We start from the raw sequence: 15,461 nt of genomic DNA on the forward strand, positions 1-15,461 counted from the left end.
TTTCTTAGTATTCACATTCTCGTGTGTCCTGTGTTTTTTGATGCAAAGCCTTCTCCTCATTGTCTAAACAGGGAAGCATCAGCATTTATTTATTTTTTAACAATGGTATTTAATTGTAGGCAGTCCCTAACTATCTACTGCTAATTTAAAATGGGAAAATGAAGTCCTTGCTTTGACAAACTGCCTGCTGAAGCCACGAGGAAGTGCTGCTGTACAAGAACTGTGACCTGCAGATAGATGATAAGTCTTAAGTGTAGTATCTGCAGTGGCTGCCTTTAAAATCTCTCCTCAAATATATTGTCAAAAACAGCAGTAACACCAAAATATTTGCCTTGGCTTGCTTTGGTTGTTCCTATAAAAAGGTAGGAAAGATTAGGTTTTTGGCAGGTATAAATGGGTGAAATCATCAATGCAGCTACACAGCTGGGGATTCAGTCCTCTGGTGCCTCATGAGGAAGAAATTAACTCTTCTTATCCCCTGAGGCAGGACAAGCACTGCCTGTCGCTACAGCCCATTGCTTTGTCGAGTTGTGCTCGTGTATTGGGCTTTGCTTTCCCGAAGGGGATGTGGCTGCACTGCTGGTGGGAACTGCGTGCTCAACTCAGAGCCTGAGCTTCTCTGCTTGGCCCAGTGATCAGTTCATCGAAATCTAGTGCTGAAGCACTAGCCAAAGTGCAAGCAACACAGAAATTAGAGCTAAATCAAGTCAGAGCTCTCAGGACTGTGTTGATTGAGAAAGCATCTTTCTTCTTGATCTGTAGGAAGGCTTTCCTTGTGATGCTTTCTGTGCAGTACCAGTGGAGTCGGGAGTGCTGTCTATCAGGCAGTGAGGGACGTGGGGAGCTCGCAGAAGGGATGTGATTAGAGAGGACCCCAGGGGAAGGCGATTCCCACAGGGAGTGTGCACTGCTGGAGCAGCACATGCTGCCGGTGCGCCTGGGCCAGCATCACCGCAGACACTCCCCACCAGTGGATGTTGCTGCAGGCACATCGGAATCTCTTAATGTAATGAAGAAGAAAGGGGGAAGAGGACAGCAGGGAAGAGAAATCAGGGGAAAAATGTATAAAAAATTCACTACATAAATTAGCTGCGCTTCTTGCAGCAAAACTAACAGTTTCTTTTGAATGCGAATTCTGTTGCTTCTCTTAACTAAATGCCTAAAGGAATTGTATCACATAATATACAAGGGTAATTATTAAAAATGCATAAATAGTCTTGTAGGTACAAAAAGTTGCAACTTGTCTCCAGCAAAACATTAAAAGGTTTGCATATGTCAATGAATTACAGGCTGTTTGCTTTTAATCGCTGCTATTTTGGGAGTTCCTGTAAGGATGTTTTTAGAAGAAACACATTGGGTAATTGGAGGAGGCCGCCCCATTGTAATGGGCAGTTGAAACCCAAAGGAGGCCCAGCGAGGATTATTCAGGGTGTCTAACGGTTTTGGCCCTGGCTTTGGGTGTTAAGTATCGGCTAACATGTTTATGCCTGGCCTTCAGATGTCCAAACACAAAGGCTCTTTTCTTCTGCTGCTGGCAAGAATCCAGGCCAATCTTAGAATATTTGCCCATCCTCCTCTGCTGTATCCGACCCATCATTGAGGACAGTGTTTCTCTTGGAGTTTCATCTGAAAAACACTACAGCAGAGGAATGCTCACTGACCCAGAAGCCCAGTGACAAGAAGAGGGAATTATATGTGTATGAATGTCTGCCTTTGGGAAAAAAAAAGTGCATGGAAAGAGAACTGCAACAAATCCAAAGTTTCTTTCCAAATTGAAACACCTGATTTTTTTAAGAATCAGATTTGATGGAAATTGCCTGGATACATTTTTTTTTTTTAGGATGAAATATTGTATTAAGACAGCTTGATTGCTATTACAGCTACGAGATTCAAGAAATATAACATGCACCTTTTTGTTCAAGAGCGCAGGCATCGGTTCAGATTGATATGTGGAGATTATCCTGAACTAGAATAATGTATTTATGACTAGGGTCAAAGGGATTACCCACATGAATAAGACCTAGAAGGATCAGGCTCCACTGCTTACAGACAGGAATGAATAATGTGATATGAAAAAAAAGGACTTTGTTTTTATCAAACTTACATTTTTGTTTCTGTTTTTAAAGATATTAAGAACAGTTCATCCAGTCCTTAATATCGGTCAGTATTTTTGTTTTGCTTCTAATATTTTAACCCCAGCGCTACAGTTCCAGCTGATGGAAACAGAAATGAATGCTTCTTGCAACCAGATAGAGGCCAGCCCACGTTCCTAAGGAATTACCAATATGAACATTGCAGAATCAGTTGCAGTGTTTTGTGAGCTGACTGCTCCAATATTTATATTAGAAAGGATCAGACAGAGAAAACACACATTCAGCTGAAGCCCCTTATTTCTCCATTTCTGTAGATATGTACAGTATCTGTAACATATCTTTTCAGTTTAAAGTCTGTTGTGCTACAATGAATGGTGGTGACAATACAATAAATGCATCTCACTGGCTGAAAAGAAGGGAAGGAAAGCAAAAGGTAAAGTCTTAATCATTGGCTTTTGTATTCATGCTTTGTTTCAATAAGAACAATTCAAGTGCTTGCAAAAAATATTTGGTTATTGAGAGTACGTGCATGCTGCCTTGTTTTCCTTCTAGTTAATGCGTTTGTTTTTATGACTCGTGAAAGAACCCTGGGTGTTTTGATATTCATACAGCTATGTCTCTCCTGAAAGAACCTCTCCTCTCCTCTATCCAGATCTCTGGCCAACACAACCAGCTCATGGTGTTTGACAAGGAAGAACAACAGGAGCAAAGTTGACTGTCGCAGAAGAGCTGGAAGACAGATTGCTCTGACGACATAGGTGGTATTTTCAGCTATGCTGTGGCTGATGATCTGTTAGGAAGACCAAATAGCCATCGCTGTAACATCCTTGCAGAACTCGCTCCCTCTTCCTCTGCTTTGAGAAGCAAAGGCAAAAACTCCAATGGATTTCAAGAGGAGCAGGATTGGGCCCTTAGGCTGTACATAAGTGTCTGTGTTGGAAAAGAGAATGTACAATGTTGGATGCTTCTTATAATATAAGATTAGATCAAATCCTTTCAGTGCCCTGAAGCTTTATACCTTAATGCAGGGCTACCTGTGGCAGATAGCAAGTGAATGCCTGTCAGCATGGATCATCCTCTCAGTGTTCACTAAAAACGTACAATTCTCATTTTGCAGCATTTGAGATCTTTTAAAAAACGGAATCAGGTGGGAATAGAATGTAACATCAAGACAAGTAGCTTCAATTTTTACCTGATCATTGGCGCAATCCAGGTGTTTTCTTTATAGTGATGCCTGAGAAGCAATCAATGGGCATCCAGACAATCAGTTAGTTGAAAGTAGTCTTCTCATCAAGGTGAATGTAAATTGTATGTAGCTTGTCTGAGGGAATGGTTCGCCAGGCAAAGAAACTGCTGTTTTCAACAAAGGCAAAAATATGCTGATGTATTTATCATATGAAATAATTCCTCCTGTTGCATCTGTAATCTGCTCATGAAGGAAGCATTCTGGCTGGAGTGTGACCTTGCCCTGTGTGTGCCCAGTGGCCTTTGTCTCTCACGCTGTCCTTCCTGGATGCCCTCACCAGCTCTTTTTCTTCCAGCAGAGGGCAAATCTCAGAGATCTTGGGCTGAGGTTATGGGGGTGAAGCTTGAAGTCCTCTAGCTTTCTGCTCTATATTTTTTGTAGAGTTGGACAGAAATGAAATGGGACAGAGCATTTCCATCCCACACTTTTGTAACTGGAATTTTGAGCCATGCTATTTTTTTTTTTAATTAAAAGCTCCTTTTTACATAAGTAATACACAATAAGTTGGTGAATGCCAATTAAAATCATATTTCACAAAATTAGACTTTCAGTTGCCTGTTCTATTGAATATCAGTCAGTAATAAGGTTTCCTCATTTCCCTGAGCATGTAATTTTTCCCTTGAATTCTTGAGTCACTGCTTTGATCACTTCTTGATTGCTTAAAGGCTGTGAGTCAGTAATATTTCCCAGTTTTGTTGTCACATCAAAGATCTTTGAGGGGCTTTCTCCAACAGAAGGCAGCCAAGGTTCCTGGTTGACATAGTTCATCACCATGCTGAAGCTATGCTGCACAAATGAAAATAGGGAATAATGCATCACCTTTAGCCATTCGTGTAATCATTTGAATAATATGTATCACCTTCTTAAATGGGCCAGCTGCTACACAGCACTTTTTTTTTGCTTGAATTTTTACACTTGAAAATGCGGAGGGCAAACATTAAACAGGAAAGGTGATTTTATCCAGACATACTGATGAGTGAAAGCAAAGGCAGTTGCTTTCTTCTGTGTGCAGATTTTTGCAGTTGCTTTATTCAGTCATTACGACATGAACAATTCTGGCACTCAAAAACCTCACATTTTTACAGAAACATCATTTATTGTGATAATATGCAAAGTATGACAAAAATCATGAATAATATAAATAGTTTGCGCAGGGTAGAGACTTGGAGTTGTGTACGGGAGTGCTCTCTCTGAAAATGAGCAATTCACATCACACACAGGGAGTTTGGATCATCTAAAATTGCTGTTGTGCCTCACCATGAGGAGCCTAATCCTGGTTCTCTGCCTTTGCTGGCTTTTGGTTCAGGCTCCTCTGTGGGAAAACCCAGGCAGACTTCCAAAGGAGCTTTGGGTTTACAAAGACTTCCAAGAGTACACTGGGGGCCACGTTATGGTACTGACTGGCAAATTCCATTCAACATTGACCATCCCTTGAGGTTAAACTTGTGCCAAAGGAAAAATGCCCTGTGGAGAGGGACCTGGAGCTGGAAAGGGATTTATTTGGTTTGTGGGAGGAGGGAAAGCCTGTCATTTCCCACTGCTCTTGTGGGGCTGCTCCTGATGCCTCTGAGCTTTCATACTTAGACAGGAAACTCTGCCATACTAAAAGAAGGGCATCATGCCCAAGCCCATCTGGACCATCTTTGTAGTTCCCCTTACTCAGAGGGTCTGGGTGTCCATGAACAGCCCTTTGGGATTCTTGGGCAGTCTCCCACAGACAGTGAAGAGGCTGGGGAAATGGACACTGCTCTTGCGAAGGAGTTTGAATGGGCATTATCTGAAAGCAAAAAGCTCTCTCTGAATGTGAATGGGAAATTTTAGCCTTGAACAAGTGGCAAATTTAACCTCTTTGGGAGCTACAATTATTCCCACTGTTAACTTCACTGCTGTCTTTCTTGGAGCAAATAAATTACACCAGGAAGGCATTTAAAGGGACACTGTCACATTATAGGTCATGTGCTGCAAACAAACAAAAGCCTTTACCCATGTTACAAAGCCCACCTTAATGTTATTAATAGTGAAAGAATTTTTAAAAATCCAATTTACTTGTCACTCTTTCTGCTTTGTTTACTGGTTGTGTTTTCTCACCGTGGACAATAGAAATCAATGAAGTCAGATTTGCCTGTATTTGAGTCACTTCCACTTTTAAGTTTTCAGGTTTAGGGTGGAAAGTTCAGGGGAATGGTTATTTCATTCATTCAAATACGATTGTTTTCTCTTGCAATTAAAAAAAATCAATGACAACATTTCTATTCAGACATATGTTTTATAGAAGTCTCCTTCTGCAAAATTTAAACTTTGGACCAACCTTGGCATCATCCTTTGAAAGATGCAGCTAAGTAAAACCTAGTGGTAATAAAAATAGAGCTTTCCTTTATTATGGTAGGTGGGAGACCAGTTATGCAGCAAGTGTCCATTTTTATAGATATTGCATAAATAGCAGATAAAACACAGTCACAGCCTCTGAAACAAGGGATAGATCCATCCCTAATGAGAACAAGGATAATGAGATACTGATACTCATTGGTATGAACCATGATTTCAGCAGTCCAAGAAACTCCTCTTCTTGTAGATAACATGGCAAAGGCTGTTCTACAGAGGAATATGAAAGCAGACAAAGCATTAACTTTGCAGATAATTACATGAGATTCTCATAAGCACAAGGGGCAGCTTTTGATCAAAGGATATAAATCTGGGTGAATCTAAATGTGTTTTTTTCTATGCTGGAGTTTCCAATTCCGTGCTACTGCAGGAGGACTCAATTTAGGTCCCCATAATGGTATGCAAAACTTGCAAAATGTATCCCAGGTGGGGCTTACTCTCCAGGTAAGACTTCCTTCTTGCTGTAGTAGGACTGAAATTCTGGGAATTGCTGAAAGAGTGAAACAGAATAGTAAATGCTATGTGCACACTGAAAACTAGCCTTGTGCCATCACTGACCTCAGAAAGGATTTCAAGATTGGGCCTCAAGCCGCCATTTACCGAAAGAGTCTCCATTTACAGAGTAGTGTGTGCCAATGAGAAACAGTCAACAAATTCTAAATTTCAGTCAAATTACATAATTCAAATAATGAAGAAATGTAGTATTTATTTAAAAATGTACAATCAGCTTGAAGAATTTGCAGTCTGAAGTATGCTTTTGTTCATTATGATATAGTGGAGATTTCATTGATACTAAGGAATAAATCTTGTGGTTTACTAATAACTGAGTTGACTATCTGGAGTGCCCCTGTACACCACAAAGACTCCCACTTCTTCCTTGCTGAAGTGTGAGAAACCATTGCACACAGCAGTCTCTGCTCTGCATGACTGGGCGCCACCAATAGGCTGACCTTTCATGGATATGGACTACTTGCTTATAGTGTGGCCTTTTGGTCACTGCTCCCCCTGAGGAGCTCATGTTCTCACTGGCAGCACCTAATTGCTACACATACCTGCAGCATATAATTCATTTCTCCTCCTTAACATAAAGCTGTAGTTTTTGAGAAAAACGGCATAAGCTTTCTGGACATTTCTAAATATCCCATAGCCAGATAACAGTAGGCAGGGTGGCAGAAGCTGAGATTCCCACCTGAGATCATGTTGCTCCAGGCTGAGCTGCAGATTGCTCTGAGGACCCAGAGGGGCTAGATCTCTCTAGTGAGTATCACGGACCTGTCAGGAAGCTCCTAGACAGAGAATCCTCTTGTAGTGGCTGCCAGGAGTTGTTTTGGAAGAGTGGAAAGGTGGGGGATAAAAGAAGACCTTGTAGAAAGTTCTAGTCTCTATTCATAACACTTGTGTTAAAATGATCTCATGCATTTCATGGTGTGGCAAACAGAGTTGAAGAATGTGGTCCTGTGGCCAAGGCAGAGTGTTTCAGTGATGGGCTAGGGACACTTGAATCACACAGTGGCTTATTTTGGTGCTCTCTCCTGTTCCTGATGACATGGTGATTAGGAAGGCTCTCTCTTCTAGTGGCATGGAAATGGTGAAGCTTTAGTATGGATAACTCAGCTGCACTCTGCCATTTGTGCACAGTTTTTCTCTTTGCTGAAGGAGGGATCGCATCTTGGCCCTCCAAACCATCTCATAATCTATCCGTGTCTGCCTGTCTGTCACAGATTTGATATATGAAACTAAAAGCCCTCAGGGGCCAACATCCCAGGAAACAAAACTCTTGATACAAATACAGTCTTCTTCAATCAATTCTAGAAATGTTTTGAAAATACCTTTATTTCTTTAAAATAATCTATTCCTGTTCCAACATTGCTATTATATGCAATTACTACCAAGCTTAGAGTGACCAATGACACTTCTCTTTGGCTGAACCATTCAGAGACTTCTCCATTCTCCCATTTTCAATACACAGCACAAGTTTCTTTGTCTTTCCAACATATCCTGAAGGTGAATGGGTACCACCTGGATTACCCAGTTTCTCAACTCAGCTTCTATCCAGACCTCTCCTTGGAAAACAAGATGAAGGGATCTTGCAGTCAGTTCCAGGACCTGAGGCAGGAGATGATCATTTCCTTGGTTTCTTATGAATGTGGAGATCTCAAACCTTTATCAACATGAGAACACTTAGGATAGAGAAAATAAAGCTTTTGGCCCTGATATCTCTCCAGAAGCTCAGTCCTCAGGGACATTTCCAAATCCTTCATTTTAAACTTTTTCTCACTGTGGCATTGCAGAGATACGTATTTGTGTGGAATTAAGTAGAAATTGCAATGTTCCACTCCTGCAATTAAAGCTCTCCTGACGGTCAGCTCCTGGCTCTTTGTCTGCTTTTTGGAGAGGCCCTACCCTCCTGTGTGGACATAAAAGACTTCAGTTGAAACCCAGGTCTCCCCTTTGCCTCTCCCCCCTCTTCCTGAGACTTAAGAGGAAATAGAATGCTGCAATATAAGCATGAGGGTTACACTTGTATGTAGTTCAATGGCCTCTTCTTTCTAACAGTTTACTTTGTCTCTTCTAATTCAAGCATGTCAGTAGCAAGTATCATATCTGTGACATCGATAATAAAAATCCCATTGTAAATGCCGGGGTGTCATTTTCCATTCTGCCTAAACAATCCCGAGCTTTGTACTTTCTGGAGTGGCCTCTGTCTTTCACGGGTGACATTTGCAAATGGGGATCCGCATGTGTAAACTGCACAGCTAACCATCTCATTTCCATACATACAAGCTAGCATAAGACCACTCTGTCAGTAGCAGATGGAAATATGGCTATCATGTTTACCACAACTTCTGTTCTCCTTGGCCAGGGTGCCATCCTGGTGATGAAGTGGAAGCACACAAAGTAATTCAGTGATGTACAGTGGAGCTTCATGCTCTGTGTTGAGAAGGAAAATGGGAAAGTCATCCACAACATTGTGTGCTTTGACTATTACTTGCTTTTCTTGAGATGTTTTGGCCCACAGTGCCAAAGCAAATTGATGCCTGATCTCTCTGGGAAGCAGCTGGTGATGGCACTTCTGGCACTCTGAAGCAGCTGGACTTTTCTCAGAGCCATGGAAGATGCAGCTCCCAGATGGGCAGAGATGGTTTTGAGCAAGCCAGGACTTTTTCTGGGTCATCACTGGGGCTCCCTCTGTGGCTCTGCCAGTGTTGCAGAAGCAATGAAGAGAGACTATACTACTTTCTTAGAAGTGATTTGTTGGCAGAAAATGTGGCCCTTGTATGGCTTGCTTTATGGAATAGGGGGTCAGAATTACCTACTGATCTGATTCCTTAGAATGTTACCACTATTTGTATACTTTTGTAAAGCTCAGCAATTCTAAGTATGTACCCACATACACCAAATTAGTTAAAAAGGAACAATTACAGGACCATTTGGCATGGCTACAGCATCTGTGAAAAAGACATCTTTTATGTGTAACACAATTTGTCTAGAATTAATGAAAATATCCAGGGCTGGTTTTATGAAGTAATTTGTCACATTAAACCAAAAAAACCTAAGGTTATGTTGGACATGAAAAGAAACTCCCCGTAGGTCAAAGCAATTAAACATTGGAGCAACCCATCAACCCAGAGGTCACTGAGGCCTCATCTAATGAGAACGTTCAAACAGAAGGAAATCCTGCAATCGTCTCTACTCATTTCTTCGCCAGGTTAAATACCCATTTGAAATCCTAGTGCAATGCAGCCAATGGAAAAACTCCCAAGGGCTTTGTTGGGACTGCATTTTTCCTGGAATTTAATAAAACCTTTGTAACTTAAGTAGAACTGAAATAGTTGTAAATTCACATCTTCCATGGATTTCTGTAAACCAGAAGACCTTCAAGGAACCTAGTGGTAGCATCTTCGGTAACTTTGTCTCTCTTCCTAATATTAACAGCTAGTATTTACCTGTTGTTAACAGATTCCTATTTCACTGTTTCTGAGGGAATTTCTATGTTCACAGTCTAAAAAGATCTACTGCAGAAAGCAATTTTAGAATAGTACAGTCCAAAAGAAAGAGAATGATTATACAGATCTGGCAAGACTTCGGCATACTTCTAGTATTCAATCATATCTTTTCACAGTTTGGAAATCTCAGTAATAAAAAGGACTCATAACTAACAATCTGAAAATCTGTGTGCTGCCCCAACCTTCTAGAAGTAGATTTCCTAAGATTTATAAATACCTCTCCTTTAAAACTGATTTAGAAAAATGCCAGGTAAGCACTCAAAGGTTTGTGGAAAGTACTGCATGGGTCAAGTACTACAAATTTACTGGGAGCCCCAAATGGACAGAGCAGTTTCTTGCCATTTCTTTCTTTCTGTGCTTTGCTGCCTTTGTGTTTTCATTAACGCTGCTCTGTCTTATTTGTTTTTCACTTTTTTTTTTGGGGGGGGGGGCATGGGGGTGGGACGTGCAGATGTCTGATAAGGGTGGTAAAATTCTAGATTGCCTGGAAATTTTGTCCTACAGGTTATAAATTCCATAAGAATTTCCCTACTCTAGAACAGGTACTTATATTAAAAATCCCCCAAAGAAAAAAACATAGAATCAATCTCTTTATGAAAGATTGAAATATTTAAGACAATTTTTATATTAGATAAAAGGAAAAAAGTAAAAATATGTGCTTGAGACGTACTATTATCTGCCCATGTACTGAGGTCCATGCAGGGACAAAGGGTAAAACCTATGAAACAGGTTGTAGTTCAGTATGTAGTGGTGAAACATTTGATAGCTTATCATTTGGAGCTGGCTAAGTCTTCACCCCGCTATTTTAAGAACAGGCTTTGTTTATCAGGCAAAATTTGGTATTTTGTGCTTTTTAGCCAAGTGGGATATAATGCATTCCTGTTTTCTGCACTTAAGTGCTCATCGACATTTAAATCATATTGAATAATAATGGTATTCTGTAGCGTGGAGATGATGTTGCAAGTAAAGATTTCACTAGTAATCATTGAGGCTGATGTTTTATCAGCAATCACCAGATAAGAACAGGAAATGGCTCAAAATACAATCCGTAATGATTCATCCAATACCTCACTAATTTTCCCATGCAAATAATGATATCATTACTCTAACCACATTGTTCTAACCACTTCATTCATGTCTTGCTTTTCTTCAATGGTTGTGTGTAAGGGTTCATTTTAATGTTTTTTTTCTTAAGCAGAAAAACAGGCACATGGAGCCAGCAGCAGCAATAGAGATGAGTTAAAAGTTTTACCATTCTTGCCCTGTGAAAATGCACTTGAAATAGTATTCATACTTACCAGAAAGAGGAGAGCAAGCGTTAGGTGTTCTGAAATGTAATGGTAATATGAAAAACATTTAGGAGTGGAAAAATTCAACATCGGCATTCTACATTTCTCCCAGAGTCTGGAGCTCCATAGAAAACCAGCTTCAGATGCAGGTGACATCCACCACCCTCTCAAAACCAGGTCCCGGTAGCTAAGTGCTCTGCTGATGTCATCCACTATCTATTTTCTTGAAGGAATCAGGCTATAAACATGACAGCCATAAATATTGCAATGCATAAAACAGATCATTGGCATTTTTTTTTCTGGAGATGCTTATGTCCTGCCAGTGCTTTTACATGACATGAGCATATGTTTCAGGCAGGTTTAAAGGAGTGCCTGTGGGGGAAAGAAGAAGATGAGGCAATTCTGAAGAATTCTTCAGGTGTTTAGGTTCAAAGTAGGTGCTTAGTGAGTTTTGTGGGTTTATGGGTTTTCTGGGGCTCATGAGGCCCCAGATCACTCTTGAGCCTCAAGTCCTTCTCCTTTACCTCTTTCACATCTTTCCTTCAGAATTTCTCTTCTAAGATTGTAAAGTCATGCATACTGAAAGGGTAAAGTTTAAATGAACACACAGTGACACTTGATTGAAACCTGATCTGGACTTTTCACCTGTGTGACTTGGTTTTCTCTGGAAAGAACAGAAAAAAGAAGATAGTATGCAGTGAAGGTGAGTGGTACCCCTGCTTTGCTGTTAATTACAACCCTGTATTTGATGTTTCCTCATCTTCTGTGGTCAACCAAGGTAGCACCATCTTTGAGTAGAGGTTTGGGGAGCATAAACGGGAAGTTGGAGACTCAGAGAGAGCTTTTGTGTGAACTGGAGAGGAGTAGATGCCTTGTGAATACAGTCTCAGCAATGCAGTGCTAGGGGCAAAGAGTGAGGCCAATGGGAAGCGTTGTGTTCTGGCTTTGATTTTCAGTGGATGATTATGGAAAGGCCTGTGATTTTTAGCAGCTTCCCACCACACCAAGATAGCCCAGTTTGTCTCAGCTCCTGCGCTTTTTCTGCTTGGTTTATAAAGTCCTGTGTAAAGGGTATTGAATTTAACATGTACTTGTAAGCAGGGCTAATAACAATCTTGAAACCAGGCAGAACATGAGCACAGTCCATGCTTCAAATAGTGACAGACACAAGGGAGTGATGGGCATCAAGCTCTCCAGGAGGAGTGGAGGAACGTTCCTCCTTTTTGAATTCTTCCTCTCCAAGCAGTAAGTGGAGGAATAATAATGGGCTTTTGTACAAAGCAGGGGACTACTAATAGATGCTTGTCTTGCTGACATTCCTTTATTGAAATTATTTCTTGTTCCATTTCACATAGAAGCAAGATTTAAAAAAGCCTGAAATATTATTGCTATATTGAAAACAGAAATCTATGCAGCACCAGGAAAAAGACAAAAATCTAACCCTAATACTTATCTACAAGTACAGGGCAGGACTAAATGATCTGTTTCAGCAGATAGAGCAGACAAAAGTGATCTTTTAAGAAGCTGACTTTCTGTTGACAGAGATGGACACAGACATTGAATGATCTCGGGGCCAAAACCACAAGAAGAATGTAGCTAGATCAGCAAAATGTCATAGTTAATAGTATCAAAAGCAACCAAAATAATTAAAAAGCAATAGGTCAGCCACATTGCCACACTGATGACTGTAATAAATAATTAAAAATTCAAAACAGTGCAGCCTCAGTATTATGGAAATCAAAGTGGACTTTAGGGAAATTTTTTGTAACTAGATGGCCAGACATACGATTATGTTCCCCTTCATCCCCCCTTGCAATCCTTTCCAAGGTCTTGGGAATGGGAGGTGAAAGAGAAGGTGATAACTCAAGATGCCTGGGAGACAGTGGTAACTTATTTATGATAACTGAATAATAGCAGTACAATTCAAAACAGATAAAGCAAAGTCACAAACAAGAGGTAGGATTATCCATGTTGAAATAAAAGAATCAAACACTCAGAGGCACTGATTGTACTTGGAGGTATTTTGGATCTGGATTATGCAGTGCTTCTGCATGAACTTAATTTACTTCTCTTAGCTCTGAAAATGTCAGTGGAGTGACTCCAGCTCATCAGATTACCTGTCTGCTTAGATTTGTGTAGTATCGGACTGAATTTGTGCAGTATCAGGGTGAATCTGACCAATACAAATTGAAATAATCAGCTAAGAGGTGATCAGAGAAGAGAGATGGGATATACAAATAATTAAAAGGTGACATAAAAAGGCAGCAAAATTTTCTGCAGAAGTTTTAAAAAGGAGTTTTGCTGTGTAACAAAAAGAGCTCTTGATCTATCAGAAACAACTTAATAGGACTTGAAGGCTAGCTGGTCTGCTTTCTTAAAGGGGCAATGTCAAATAGTTTGAGTACATGGACATCCTATTATATACAACATATAATACAACAACATTGTAATTTATGTTTTGTTTATTTTCTCTTATTCAGTTCTGTAAATACAGAAATAATAGTACCCATGAAAGTGAAATACTACACCACTGACATCAATGACAGTGTTACCAAGGACTTGAACCATGCCTGGTGCCTTTTACTGCACCAGAAAGAAAAAGTTTATTAGCCCAATTCCACTGACTAATCCATAAACACAACAAAAGAAAAAACACATCAGCAAATAAATGTAGAATCCACATTAGCATTATTATTTTAATTTAGTAGGAAGTAAATTAATAAAAGACCTGGTGTGAGAGTGGTGATGTGGACAGCTCAGCCACACCCCAAGGGGATGCTTACCTGCTGCTGCTCCAGGGTGATCTTCCTGTAGCTATGATGGACAGGAAACATTTCTGGAAGCTTGAATTTTTTCATGGGATTGAAAATATTTCCTTGACCTAGTGAAAAGCAGGCTGGATAGATTAGCTCCCTAACATCTATGTAACAAAACTTAGTTTTCCTTTTTGCCAAGGGCTGGTGTGTTATCCATGTAGCAATTCTCCTCATGTTCGTATTTCTTTTGGGTTTGAGTAGTTTAAGCTATTTTAGTAGACTTTGTTGTGTGTTATTCAAGTATCCTCTCATCCTTCCATATTTCTGCCATCTGCTTTCTTGCTTTTTTTTCTGTTGGCTTCATATGAGCTGCACTTGACTCTTGTAAAGAGTCTTTCTGGCTCAGATTTTCCCTTCAGTGTTTGGGGTCTTATCAGGCTGCTTCATTTCTTGCTCTGGCTTTAGTAGACTGTCCCATCTTCAGCTATGTCTCAGGAAGTGGGGTGAGTCAATGCCTCTTTCTACTATCCATTCACTTTTGCTGGGGCATCCTGATGCTGGTGCGCCTGAACTGCTCTGCTCCTGGGCTTGTCCCACTCTCAGAGCTTGGGCTGCACTGACTTCTCTGCTGCCAGTCACAATCAGCAGATAACAGTATCAGCATGGAGTTCTAATGAGATAGAGTCACAGAATCATTAAGGTTGGAAAAGACCACTAAGATCACCTAGTCCAACCCATTACAACCGTGCCTACTAAACCACATCCCTCAGTACCTCGTCTACTCTTCTCTTGAACATCTCCAGGGATGGTGACTCCAACTCCCTGGGCAGCCCATTCCAATGCATCACCACTCTTTCTGAGAAGAAACTTTTCTTAATATCCAACCTGAATGTTTAATGAAAGGTATCTCTTGGCTATGTATAAAGCATCCAACAGGAACTTCATTGAAATTCATAGAAATTACCCTGATACAACAGGAACTTCATTGTACGATATGCATCTGATTCACAGTCCCAAAATACTGACCCTTACCTGACCAATTCTACTAAGTCCTTTGCTGGTGTGAAGTGCCTGGGGGCTATGACCTGGAAGAAGAAATTAGGTTTCCAGAGGAAGAATATGCTCCTATGAATTCCCCCAGCATGCAAATGAAGACTAAACATGACTGGGACATGATGAAGCCAAGGTGTAGAAGAGAACTATCATCAGTAAAAGCACCCTAGGAACACAGAAAATGGATGCTGCTTCTTAAGCTTTGTGTCACCTCAGTTACAGGCCCTGACACAAGTAAATGCCAGCTATTCTAGCCAACCTGGTCTTGAGATACATGATGCTGCTAATGCTCGTTCCACTCCTTGCTGCTGCCATCCCAGCCTCTAGATCCCACAGGCAGCAGGAGCAGCTGTGCCTGTCCTATGGGTCAGAGCAGCTGCTGAGGCAATGCACACTGTTATCAACAATGAGCAAGTATGGAAGAAAGCAAAAGATACATGTGGACATGTACCTGGGCTTCTTCAACTAGGATTGTCAAGGGAAAATATATCAAAATCCTTTCTGGTCTGGAAGGCACATTAATCAATACTTTTTGTCAGTTTTCTTGGGCATAAATCCAATGTAACAATTTATCAGTATAATGAAGGAGTTGAAAAATCTCTTAAACAAAATCATAAGTTATAAAATTGTTAGCT

The sequence above is a fragment of the Numida meleagris genome, chromosome 3 (assembly GCF_002078875.1).
Source record: "Numida meleagris isolate 19003 breed g44 Domestic line chromosome 3, NumMel1.0, whole genome shotgun sequence".
In the NCBI taxonomy this organism is placed as follows: Eukaryota; Metazoa; Chordata; class Aves; order Galliformes; family Numididae; genus Numida; species Numida meleagris.